This window comes from Panulirus ornatus, chromosome 37 (assembly GCF_036320965.1).
Source record: "Panulirus ornatus isolate Po-2019 chromosome 37, ASM3632096v1, whole genome shotgun sequence".
Taxonomy (NCBI): Eukaryota; Metazoa; Arthropoda; class Malacostraca; order Decapoda; family Palinuridae; genus Panulirus; species Panulirus ornatus.
The window spans coordinates 2,494,671-2,507,847 of NC_092260.1; the positions used below are offsets into that span (position 1 = coordinate 2,494,671).

The window sequence follows — 13,177 nt, forward strand, 5'->3', positions numbered from 1 at the left end:
ATGGTAAAAGTGGACAGCATACAGAAGCCCAAAAAGTTCTATGACAGTGCAGAAAGTTGAAGAGATGGGGATTCTAAGGGTAAAACTCTCCTGTTCAGTACAAAGAGGTTATTACAGAAAGGTAACTGCAGATGAAATATGAGTCAAAACTTCAACAACTCACCAAAGTTTGAACTTCTGACTGTAAATTCTTAAGGCTATATAATGTTCATATAAAATAAATTTTCATAAACCATATTATTACTAATCAAATACATAAAAAAAACGATAATGACACTTATGTATGGAATCACATGATAAACACAATATCAGGGAAGACTGAGGGTTGATATGGCTATGGAAGAGGTAATGAACTCATGAGAAAAGAATGATCTCCAACCATCATACACAATTTCACTCAGAATGTTATAACTGCAATTTTGTTTGTATGTGTACATCAAGCAGACATATAAAAAACACAGAATCTTATTTATATGGTATGCTGACATCATGATATTTTTCATACACAGGTGCACTCACAAAAATCTACATCTAAAAAATCTGATTTCATCAAGCAACTGGCAATTTATACTGATGAAATGTTATCATCATTATCATATCTAATTGCCTTCTCCTGCGTTAGTGACAAAGCACAAGGAAATAGATGAAAGAATGGCTCAACCCACCCACTTGCACATGTATATACATAAATGCCCACACATGCACATAAACATACCTACACCTGTAGAGGTTTTCAGAAAAGAAGAGAGAATGTTGGGGTGAAGAGAGTGGTAAGAGTAAGTGAGCTTGGGAAGGAGACGTGTGAGGAAGTACTGGGAGAGACTGAGTACAGAATGGAAAAAGGTGAGAACAAAGAACATAACGGGAGTGGGGATAGAATGGGATGTAATTAGAAAAGCAGTGATGGCTTGCTGCAAAAGATGCTTGTGGCATAAGAAGCATGGGAGATGGGCAGATTAGAAAGGGTAATGAGTGGTGGGATGAAGAAGTAAGATTATTAGTGAAACAGAAGAGAGAGGCATTTGACAAGGTTTACAGGGAAATAGTGCAAATGACTGGGAGATGTATGAAAGAAAGAGGCAGGAGGTCAAGAGAAAGGTGCAAGAGGTGAAAAAGAGGGCAAATGAGAGTTGGGGTGAGAGAGCATCATTAAATTTTAGGGAGAATAAAATGATGTTTGGTACGGAGGTAAATAAAGTGCATAAGACAAGAGAGCAAATGGGAACATCGGTGAAGAGGGCTAATGGGGAGGTGATGACAGGTAGTTGTGATGTGAGGAGATGGAGTATTTTGAAGGTTTGTTCAATGTGTTAGATGACAGAGTGGCAGATACAGGATGTTTTGGACAATGTGGTGTGCAGAGTGAAAAGGTTAGGGAGAATGATTTGGTAAACAAAGAAGAGAAAGTAAAAGCTTTGTGGAAGATGAAAGCCTGCAAGACAGGGGGTTTGGATTGTATTGCAGTGAAATTTATTAAAAAAGGGGTTGACTGTGTTAATGACTCCTTGGTAAGGATACTTAATGTATTTATGACTCATGGTGAGTTGCCTGAGGAGTGGCAGAAGGCATGCATAGTGCTATTGTACGAAGGCAAAGGGGATAAACATGAGTGCCCAAATTACAGAGGTATAAGTTTAATGAGTATTCCTGGGAAATTATATGGGAGGGTATTGATTAAGAGCATCAGATTGGGGAAATGCAGTGTGGTTTCAGAGGTGGTAGAGGATGTGTGGATCAGGTGTTTGCTTTGAAGAATGTATGTGAGAAATACTTAGAAAAGCAAATGGATTTGTATGTAGCATTTATGGATCTGAAGAAGGCATATGATAAGAGTTGATAGAGATGCTCTGTGGAAGGCAGCAAGAATATATGGTGTGGGAGGCAAGCTGTTAGAAGCAGTGAAAGGTTTCTATCAAGGATGTAAGGCATGTGTGTGAGTGGAAAGAGAGGAAAATGATTGGTTCTCAGTGAATGTCAGTTTACAGCAGGGGAGCGTGATGTTTCCTTGGTTATTTTCGGGCAGGAGTGCATGATGTTTCCTTAGTTGTTTAATTAGTTTATAGATGAGGTTGTTAGGGAGGTGAATGCAAGAGTTTTGCAGAGAGGGGCAAGTATGCAGTCTGTTGTGGATGAGAGAGCTTGGGAAGTAAGTCAGTTGTTGCTCGCTGAAGATACAGCGTTGGTGATTGATTCGTGTGAGAAACCCCCTTTTTTAATAAATTCCACTGCAATACCACCCAAACCCGCTGCCTTGCCAGCTTTAATCTTCCACAAAGCTTTTACTACCTCTTCTCTGTTTACCAAATCATTTTCCCTAACCCTCTCACTATGAACACGACCTCGACCAAAACACCCTATATCTGCCACTCTATCATCAAACACATTCAACAAACCTCCAAAATACTCACTCTATCTCCTTTTCACATCACCACTACTTCTTATCACCTCCCCATTAGCCCCCTTCACTGAAGTTCCCATTTCTTCCTTTGTCTTACACATTTTATTTACCTCCTTCCAAAACATCTTTTTTTTTTTTTCTTTTGCTTTGTCGCTGTCTCCTGCGTTTGCGAGGTAGCGCAAGGAAACAGACGAAAGAATGGCCCAACCCACCCCCATACACATGTATATACATACGTCCACACACGCAAATACACATACCTACACAGCTTTCCATGGTTTACCCCAGACGCTTCACATGCCTTGATTCAATCCACTGACAGCACGTCAACCCCGGAATACCACATCGCTCCAATTCACTCTATTCTTTGCCCTTCTTTCACCCTCCTGCATGTTCAGGCCCCGATCACACAAAATCTTTTTCACTCCATCTTTCCACCCCCAATTTGGTCTCCCTCTTCTCCTCGTTCCCTCCACCTCCGACACATATATCCTCTTGGTCAATCTTTCCTCTCATTCTCTCCATGTGACCAAACCATTTCAAAACACCCTCTTCTGCTCTCTCAACAACGCTCTTTTTATTTCCACACATCTCTCTTACCCTTACGTAACTTACTCGATCAAACCACCTCACACCACACATTGTCCTCAAACATCTCATTTCCAGCACATCCATCCTCCTGCGCACAACTCTATCCATAGTCCACGCCTCGCAACCATACAACATTGTTGGAACCACTATTCCTTCAAACATACCCATTTTTGCTTTCCGAGATAATGTTCTCGACTTCCACACATTCTTCAAGGCTCCCAGAATTTTCGCCCCCTCCCCCACCCTATTATCCACTTCCGCTTCCATGGTTCCATCCACTGCCAGATCCACTCCCAGATATCTAAAACATCTTTTTATTCTCCCTAAAATTTAATGATACTCTCTAACCCCAACTCTCATTTGCCCTCTTTTTCACCTCTTGCACCTTTCTCTTTACCTCCTGCCTCTTTCTTTTATACATCTCCCACTCATTTGCGTTATTTCCCTGCAAAAATTGTCCAAATGCCTCTCTCTTCTCTTTCACTAATAATCTTACTTCTTCATCCCACCACTCACTACCCTTTCTAATCAACCCACCTCCCACGCTTCTCATGCCACAAGCATCTTTTACGCAAGCCATCACTGCTTCCCTAAATACATCCCATTCCTCCCCCACTCCCCTTACCTTCTTTGTTCTCACCTCTTTTCCATTCTGTACTCAGTCTCTCCTGGTACTTCCTCACACAAATCTCCTTCCCAAGCTCACTTACTCTCACCACTCTCTTCACCCCAACATTTTCTCTTCTTTTCTGAACACCTCTATCAGTCTTCACCTTTGCCTCCACAAGATAATGATCAGACATCCCTCCAGTTGTACCTCTAAGCACATTAACATCCAAAAGTCTCTCTTTTGCGCGCCTATCAATTAACACGTAATCCATTAACACTCTCTGGCCATCTCTCCTACTTACACACGTACTTACACACCAGGTATTCCCAATCACCAGTCCTTTTTCAGCACATAAATCTACAAGCTCTTCACCATTTCCATTTACAACACTGAACACCCCATGTACACCAATTATCCCCTCAATTGCCACATTACTCACCTTTGCATTCAAATCACCCATCACTATAACTTGGTCTCGTGCATCAAAACTACTACCACACTCATTCAGCTGCTCCCAAAACACATGCCTCTCATGACCTTTCTTCTCATGCCTGGGTGCATATACACCAATAATCACCTATCTCTCTCCATCAACTTTCAGTTTTACCCATATCAATCTAGAGTTTACTTTCTTACACTCTATCACATACTCCCACCACTCCTCTTTCAGGAGTAGTGCTACTCCTTCCCTTGCTCTTGTCCTCTCACTAACCCTGACTTTACTCCCATGACATTCCCAAACCACTCTTCCCCTTTACCCTTGAGCTTCATTTCACTCAGAGCCAAAACATCCAGGTTCCTTTCCTCAAACATACTACCCATCTCTCCTTTTTTCTCATCTTGGTTACACCCACACACATTTAGACACCCCAATCTGAGCCTTCGAGGAGGATGAGCACTCCCTGCGTGACTCCTTCTGTTTCCCCTTTTAGAAAGTTAAAATACAAGGAGGGGAGGGTTTCTAGCCCCCCGCTCCAGTTTCTAGCCCCCTGCTCCCGTCCCCTTTAGTCGCCTTCTACGACACGTGGGGAATGCGTGGAAAGTATTCTTTCTCCCCTATCCCCAGGGATAATGATGAGATGAGATGTATAGGTATGTATATGTGCTTGTGTGGACATGTATGTATATACATGTGTATGTGGGTGGGTTGGGCCATTCTTTCGTCTGTTTTCTTGCATTACCTCACTAACACGGGAGACAGTGACAAAGTATAATAAAACTATAAATCATTTGTTGGTCAAACACAAAGAACATCATCTACATACCTTAACCAAATTGCATTAGAAGGTAAGATATCCTTTAGTAATTTTGTTTCAAAAAATTCTATATAAAGATTACTTAGTACAGGTGAAAGAGGGTTACCCACTGCCATACCAACTTTATGAGCATAATAATCTCCATTGAATTGAAATACACAGTCTTTTATACACAGTTTAATCAGTTCAATGGAAACAGACTTTGAAACAGGTAAATGAATATCATCCAAGACATCAAATAAATATTCTAAAAGATCATCAACTGGACCTTTTGTGAAAAGGGAGGAAACATCAAAGCTAACTAGTTTGAAATCAAAATTAACACTGATATTGTTTAGCTTGTTGACTAAATCTACATTGTTCATGATATTAGAATTTGACACCTTACCTACTAAAGGGCTTAATAAAGAAATTAACCATTTTGACAATTTGTATGTGATAGAGCCTACTGAACTCACTATAGGTCTTGCTGGAAAATTCTGTTTATATGTTTTGATAAGTCCATACATATATAGCAATGAAGGAGAAAAACATGACAAACTTTTGATAAGAGAACCATTACCTTTCAACAACTTCATTTCTTTACTGAAATGGGAATTAACTGCTTCGAAGGGATTTTTACTGAGTTTAGAATATGTTGTGTCATCATTTAAAAGATCATTCATACAGAAAACGTACCAAGTATGCTCATATATTCATTATTACTCATCTCAACATGACAGAGTTAAATTATCATTTCAATCTATGTTCCTTAGGGCATTATGTATTTGCAGTCCAGAGTTTATTGATCATGAGTTTGAGAAGATATATTCTATTGCATCCAAGTTAAAGTACCCTAGATCTTTCATTGGTAAATCCCTTAAGGTAGCAAAGAACTCATTTTATAGAGTTGAGCCCAAACCTCCCATTGACACCAAGAATCTTTTAGTTTTCCCTAATAATAATAATTTTACTTCACTCCCCATCTTGCTTAAATCCTTTAATGTAAATAATGCCTTCAGCTACAATATTACTATAAAGAACACCTTAATCAGGAATTAACCAGAAAATTCTCTTGGATGCATCTATAAAGTGCCATGTGGAAATTGTGATAAATTTTATGTTGGGCAGACTGGTAAGGATCTTTCTATTAGACTTAAGCAACATAAATATGGTATAAGAACGGGACAAGAATTAAATGTCTTGTTTAATCAAGTTAAAAACTATGATCATTGTATTGACTGAGTAATGCCATCTCAGTTATCAACTCTAACTCTATTACCATGAGAAATATCTTTGAATCTTCTATCATTATATATACAAAGAATTATAATCTTAATATCAGTGATGGTATATACAAATTAGATAACTTTACTGTTGATAAATTTTGTAAAATGATAAGTTTATGAACCTTCGTTGTCTGTCTTGCACAATTACATGTTTACCAAATGGCGTCCTAGCTTCGTCTATTCGATGTATATCAACTGACAGTTATTTTTCTCTCTTGTGTCTCCCTTGATGATGTGATTATTACACGAAAAAGCACTTGGGAACTTAACATATTTTATTGTAAGTAGGAGAGATGACGAGAGAGCGTTATTGGATTACATGGTAATTGATAGGGACGCAAAAGAGCGACTTTTGGATGTTAATGTGATGAGAGGTGCAATTGGACAGATGTCAGATCATTATCTTGAGGAGGCGAAGGCGAAGATTTGTAGAAATTTTCAGAAAAGAAGAGAGAATGTTGGGGTAAAGAGAGTCTTGAGAGTAGGTGAGCTTGGGAAGACCTATGTGAGGAAGTACCAGAAGAGACAGAGTACAGAATGGAAAATGATGAGAACAAAGGACGTAAGGGGAGTGGGAAAAAAATGGGATGTATTTAGGGAAGCAGTGATGGATTGCGTAAAAGATGCTTGTGGCATGAGAAGTGCGGGAGGTGGGCAGATTAGAAAGGGTAGTGAGTGGTGGGATGAAGAAGTAAGATTATTAGTGAAAGATAAGAGAGAGGCATTTTGACGATTTCTGCAGGGAAATAATGCAAATGAATGGGAGATGCATAAAAGAAAGAGGCAGGAGGTCAAGAGAAAGGTGCAAGAGGTGAAACAGGGAAAATGAGAGTTGGGGTGAGAGAGTATCATTAAATTTTAGGGAGAATAAAAAAGATGTTTTGGAAGGAGGGAAATAAAGTGAGTAAGAAAAGACATCAAATGGGAACTTCAGTGAAGGGGGCTAATGGGGAGGTGATAACAAGTAGTGGTGATGTGAGAAGGAGGTGCAGCGAGTATTTTGAAGGTTTGTTGAATGTATTTGATGATAGAGTGGCAAATATAGGGTGTTTTGGTCAAGGTGGTGTGCAAAGTGAAAAGGATAGGGAGAATGATTTGGTAAACAGAGAAGAGGTAGTAAAAGCTTTGTGGAAGATGAAACCCATCAAGGCAGCGGGTTTGGATGGTATTGCAGTGGAATTTATTAAAAAAAAGGGTGACTATATTGTTGACTGGCTGGTAAGGTTATTTAATGTCTGTATAACTCATGGTGAGGTGCCTGAGGATTGATGGAATGCTTGCATAGTACCACCGTACAAAGGCAAAGGGGATAAATGTGAGCGCTCAAATTAAAGAGGTATACATTTGATAGAGTTGATAGAGATGCTCTGTGGAAGGTATTAAGAATATATGGTGTGGGAGGCAAGTTGTTAGAAGCAGTGAAAAGTTTTTATCGAGGATGTAAGGCATGTGTACGTGTAGGAAGAGAGGAAAGTGATTGGTTCTCAGTGAATGTAGGTTTGCGGCAGGGGTGTGTGATGTCTCCATGGTTGTTTAATTTGTTTATGGATGGGGTTGTTAGGGAGGTAAATGCAAGAGTCTTGGAAAGAGGGGCAAGTATGAAGTCTGTTGGGGATGAGAGAGCTTGGGAAGTGAGTCAGTTGTTGTTCGCTGATGATACAGCGCTGGTGGCGGATTCATGTGAGAAACTGCAGAAGCTGGTGACGGAGTTTGGTAAAGTGTGTGGAAGAAGAAAGTTAAGAGTAAATGTGAATAAGAGCAAGGTTATTAGGTACAGTAGGGTTGAGGGTCAAGTCAATTGGGAGGTGAGTTTGAATGGAGAAAAACTGGAGGAAGTGAAGTGTTTTAGATATCTGGGAGTGGATCTGTCAGCGGATGGAACCATGGAAGCGGAAGTGGATCATAGGGTGGGGGAGGGGGCGAAAATTTTGGGAGCCTTGAAAAATGTGTGGAAGTCGAGAACATTATCCCGGAAAGCAAAAATGGGTATGTTTGAAGGAATAGTAGTTCCAACAATGTTGTATGGTTGCGAGGCGTGGGCTATGGATAGAGTTGTGCGCAGTAGGATGGATGTGCTGGAAATGAGATGTTTGAGGACAATGTGTGGTGTGAGGTGGTTTGATCGAGTAAGTAACGTAAGGGTGAGAGAGATGTGTGGAAATAAAAAGAGCGTGGTTGAGAGAGCAGAAGAGGGTGTTTTGAAATGGTTTGGGCACATGGAGAGAATGAGTGAGGAAAGATTGACCAAGAGGATATATGTGTCGGAGGTGGAGGGAACGAGGAGAAGAGGGAGACCAAATTGGAGGTGGAAAGATGGAGTGAAGAGGATTTTGTGTGATCGGGGCCTGAACATGCAGGAGGGTGAAAGGAGGGCAAGGAATAGAGTGAATTGGAGCGATGTGGTATACAGGGGTTGACGTGCTGTCAGTGGATTGAATCAAGGCATGTGAAGCGTCCGGGGTAAACCATGGAAAGCTGTGTAGGTATGTATATTTGCGTGTGTGGACGTGTGTATGTACATGTGTATGGGGAGGGTTGGGCCATTTCTTTCGTCTGTTTCCTTGCGCTACCTCGCAAACGCGGGAGACAGCGACAAAGTATAAAAAAAAAAAAAAAAAAAAAAAAAAAAACATTTGTTGAGTATTATTGGGAAATTATATGGGAGGGTATTGATTAAGAGGGTGAAGGCATGTATGGGGCATCAGATTGGGGAAGAGCAGTGTGGTTTCAGAAGTGGTAGAGGATGTGTGGATCAGGTGTTAGCTTTGAAGAATGTAGGTGAGAAATACTTAGAAATGCAAATGGATTTGTATGTACCACTTATGGATCTGCAGAAGGCATATGATAGAGTTGATAGAGATGATCTGTGGAAGGTATTAAGAATATATGGTGTGAGAGGCAAGTTGTTATAATCAGTGAAAAGGTTTTATCGAGGAGGTGAGGCATGTGTACATGTAGGAAGAGAGGAAAGTGACTGGTTCTCAGTGAATGTAGTTTTGCGACAGGGGTGTGTGATGTCCCCATGGTTGTTTAATTTGTTTATGGATGGGGTTGTTAGGGAAGTGAATGCAAGAGTTTTGGAAAGAGAGGCAAGTATGCAGTCTGTTGTGGATGAGAGAGCTTGGGAAGCGAGTCAGTTGTTGTTTGCTGATGATACAGCACTGGTGGCTAATTCATGTGAGAAACTGCAGAAGCTGGTGACAGAGTTTGGTAGAGTGTGTAAAAGAAGAAAGTTGAGACTAAATGTGAATAAGAGCATGGTTTTTAGGTACAGCAGGGTTGAGGGTCAAGTCAATTGGGAGGGAGGTTTGAATGGAGAAAAACTGGAGGAAGTAAAGTGTTTTAGATATCTGGGAGTGGATCTGGCAGCGGATGGAACCATGGAAGCGGAAGTTAATCACAGGGTGGGGGAGGGGGCAAAAATTCTGAGAGCGTTGATGAGTGTGTGGAAGTCGAGAACATTATCTTAGAAAGCAAAAATGGGTATGTTTGAAGGAATAATGGTTCCAACAATGTTGTATGGTTGCGAAGCGTGGACTATGGATACAGGTGTGCGGAGGAGGGAGGATGTGCTGAAAATGAGATGTTTGAGGATAATATGTGGTGTGAGGTGGTTTGATCGAGTAAGTAATAATAAGGTAAGAGAGATGTGTGGTAATAAAAAGAGTGTGGTTGAGAGCATAGAAGAAGGTGTTTTGAAATGATTTGGTCACATGGAGAGAATAAGTGAGGAAAGATTGACAAAGCAGATTTGTGTGTCAGAGGTGGAGGGAACAAGGAGAAGTGAGACACCAAATTGGAGGTGGAAAGATGGAGTGAAAAAGATTTTGAGTGATCAGGGTCTGAACATGCAGGAGGGTTAAAGGCGCGAAAGGAATAGAGTGATTGGAACGATGTGGTATACCGGGGTCGACGTGCTGTCAATGGATTGAGCCAGGGCATGTGAAGCGTCTGGGGTAAATCATGGAAAGTTCTTTGGAACTGGATGTGGAAAGGGAACTGTGGTTTCCGTGCATTATTATATGACTGAGTGTGAACAAATGTGGCCTTTCTTATCTTTTTCCAGCGCTACCTCGCGCATGAGGGGGGAGGGGGTTGTTATTTCATTTATGGCGGGGTGGTGATGGTAATGAATAAATGCATACAGTACAACTTATGTACATGTGTATATATATGTATATGTCTGTGTGTGTATATATATGTATACGCTGAGATATATAGGTATGTATATTTGCATGTGTACATGTATGTATATACATGTGTATGTGGTGTGGGTGGGTTGGGCCATTCTTTCGTCTGTTTCCTTGCACTACCTTGCTAACGTGGGAGACAGCGACAGAGGAAACCAAATATATATATATATATCTTTTTTTTTCTTTTCAAACTATTCGCCATTTCCCGCATTAGCGAGGTAGCGTTAAGAACAGAGGAGTGGGCCTTTGAGGGAAGACCCTCACCTGGCCCAATTCTCTGTTCCTTCCCTTGGAAAATTAAAAAAAAACGAGAGGGGAGGATTTCCAGCCCCCCGCTCCCTCCCCTTTTAGTCGCCTTCTATGACATGCAGGGAATACGTGGGAAGTATTCTTTCTCCCCTATCCCCAGGGAACATATATATATATATATATATATATATATAAAAGAATATATATATATATATATATATATATATATATATATATATATATATATATATATATATATATATAAAAGAATATATATATATATATATATATATATATATATATATATATATATATATCCATAGCCCACGCCTCGCAACCATTCAACATTGTTGGAGCCACTATTCCTTCAAACATACCCATTTTTGCTTTCCGAGATAATGTTCTCGACTTCCACACATTCTTCAAGGCCCCCAGAATTTTCGCCCCCTCCCCCACCCTATGATCCACTTCCGCTTCCATGGTTCCATCCGCTGCCAGATCCACTCCCAGATATCTAAAACACTTCACTTCCTCCAGTTTTTCTCCATTCAAACTCACCTCCCAATTGACTTGACCCTCAACCCTACTGTACCTAATAACCTTGCTCTTATTCACATTTACTCTTAACTTTCTTCTTCCACACACTTTACCAAACTCAGTCACCAGCTTCTGCAGTTTCACACATGAATCAGCCACCAGCGCTGTGTGATCAGCGAACAACAACTGACTCACTTCCCAAGCTCTCTCATCCCCAACAGACTTCATACTTGCCCCTCTTTCCAAAACTCTTGCATTTACCTCCCTAACAACCCCATCCAGGAGGATGGATGTGCTGGAAATGAGATGTTTGAGGACAATGTGTGGTGTGAGGTGGTTTGATCGAGTGAGTAACGCAAGGGTAAGAGAGATGTGTGGAAATAAAAAGAGCGTGGTTGAGAGAGCATTAGAGGGTGTTTTGAAGTGGTTTGGGCACATATAGAGGATGAGTGAGGAAAAATTGACCAAGAGGATATATGTGTCGGAGGTGGAGGGAACAAGGAGAAGAGGGAGACCAAATTGGAGGTGGAAAGATGGAGTGAAAAAGATTTTGTGTGATCGGGGCCTGAACATGCAGGAGGGTGAAAGGAGGGCAAGGAACAGAGTGAATTGGAGCGATGTGGTATACCGGGGCTGACGTGCTGTCAGTGGATTGAATCAAGGCATGTGAAGCGTCTGGGGTAAACCATGGAAAGCTGTGTAGGTATGTATATTTGCGTGTGTGGACGCATGTATATACAGGTGTATGGGGGGGGTTGGGCCATTTCCCCCGCCTATATATATATATATATATATATATATATATATATATATATATATATATATATATATATATATATTTTTTTTTTTTTTTGCTTTGTTGCTTTCTCCTGCGTTTTCGAGGTAGCGCAAGGAAAAAGACGAAAGAAAATGGCCCAACCCACCCCCATACACATGTATATACATACATCCACACACGCAAATATACATACCTACACAGCTTTCCATGGTTTACACCAGATGCTTCACATGCCCTGATTCAATCCACTGACAGCACGTCAACCCCGGTATACCACATCGATCCAATTCACTCTATTTCCTTTTCCCCCTTTCACCCCCTGCATGTTTAGGCCCCGATCACACAAAATCTTTTTTAACGAGGGGTGTAAGGCTGTGTACGGTAAAAAGAGGAAAATGAATTTTTCTCAGTGAATGAAAATTTTTCGGCAGGGGGTGTGATGTTTTCCATTGGGTTTTTTAATTTGTTTAGGGGGGGGTTTGGGTTTGGGGGGTAAATGCAAGAGTTTTGGAAAGAAGGGGGGAAGAAAGGAAATCTTTTTGGGGGGAAAAGAGCTTGGGAAGTGATCAGTTTTGTTTGCTGATATACAAAGCTGGTGGCTGATTCTGAAAGAAACTGCAGAAGCTGGGACTTTATTTTGGGAAAGTGTGTTTAAAGAAAAAGTTAAGAAATAAAAAGTTAATAAAGCAAATTTTTAAAGGGCAGAAGGGGTTTAGGGTCCCCGTCAATTGGGAGGTAAAATTTCAAAGGGAAAAAACGGGGGGAAGTAAAAAGGTTTTTCCCTATTTTGAATGGGTCCCGGCAAACGGATGGAACCATGGGGAAGGGGGATGTGAACATAGGGTGGGGAGGGGGGGGGAAAATCCGGGACCTTAAGAATTTTTTGGAAGTCGAAAACATTATCCCCGGGGAAAACAAAAATGGGGAGGGTTTTAAGGGTAGTGGTTTTTAACAAAGTTGTATGGTTGCGAGGAAATGGGCTATGGATAGAGATGTGCGCAGGGGGGGATGGCGGGAAATTTAATGTTTGAGGACAGTGTGGGGGGTGAGGGGGTTTTATCAAGCAAGTAACGAAAGGGTAAGAGAGATGTTTGAAATAAAAAGAAACGTGATTTAAGGCAAAAGGGTGTTTTGAAATGTTTGTTCACATGGGGGAAAATGATTGAGAAAGGGTTGACCAAGAGGGTACATGTGTCCCAAGGTGGGGGGAAAAGAGGAGAAAATGGGCACCAAATTGGAGTGGAAAGATGGAGTTAAAAAGATTTTGTGTATCAAGGGGGCCCGAAAAATTTAAGGA

The 13,177-nt window shown here is 40.9% G+C and overlaps 1 protein-coding gene across 1 annotated transcript in view; it reads right to left on the reverse strand.

Annotated features, from left to right (window-relative positions):
- LOC139760455 (clathrin interactor 1-like) overlaps positions 1 to 13,177 on the reverse strand; it is a 137,870-nt gene that overhangs the window by 4,720 nt on the left and 119,973 nt on the right. The window lies entirely within an intron of this gene.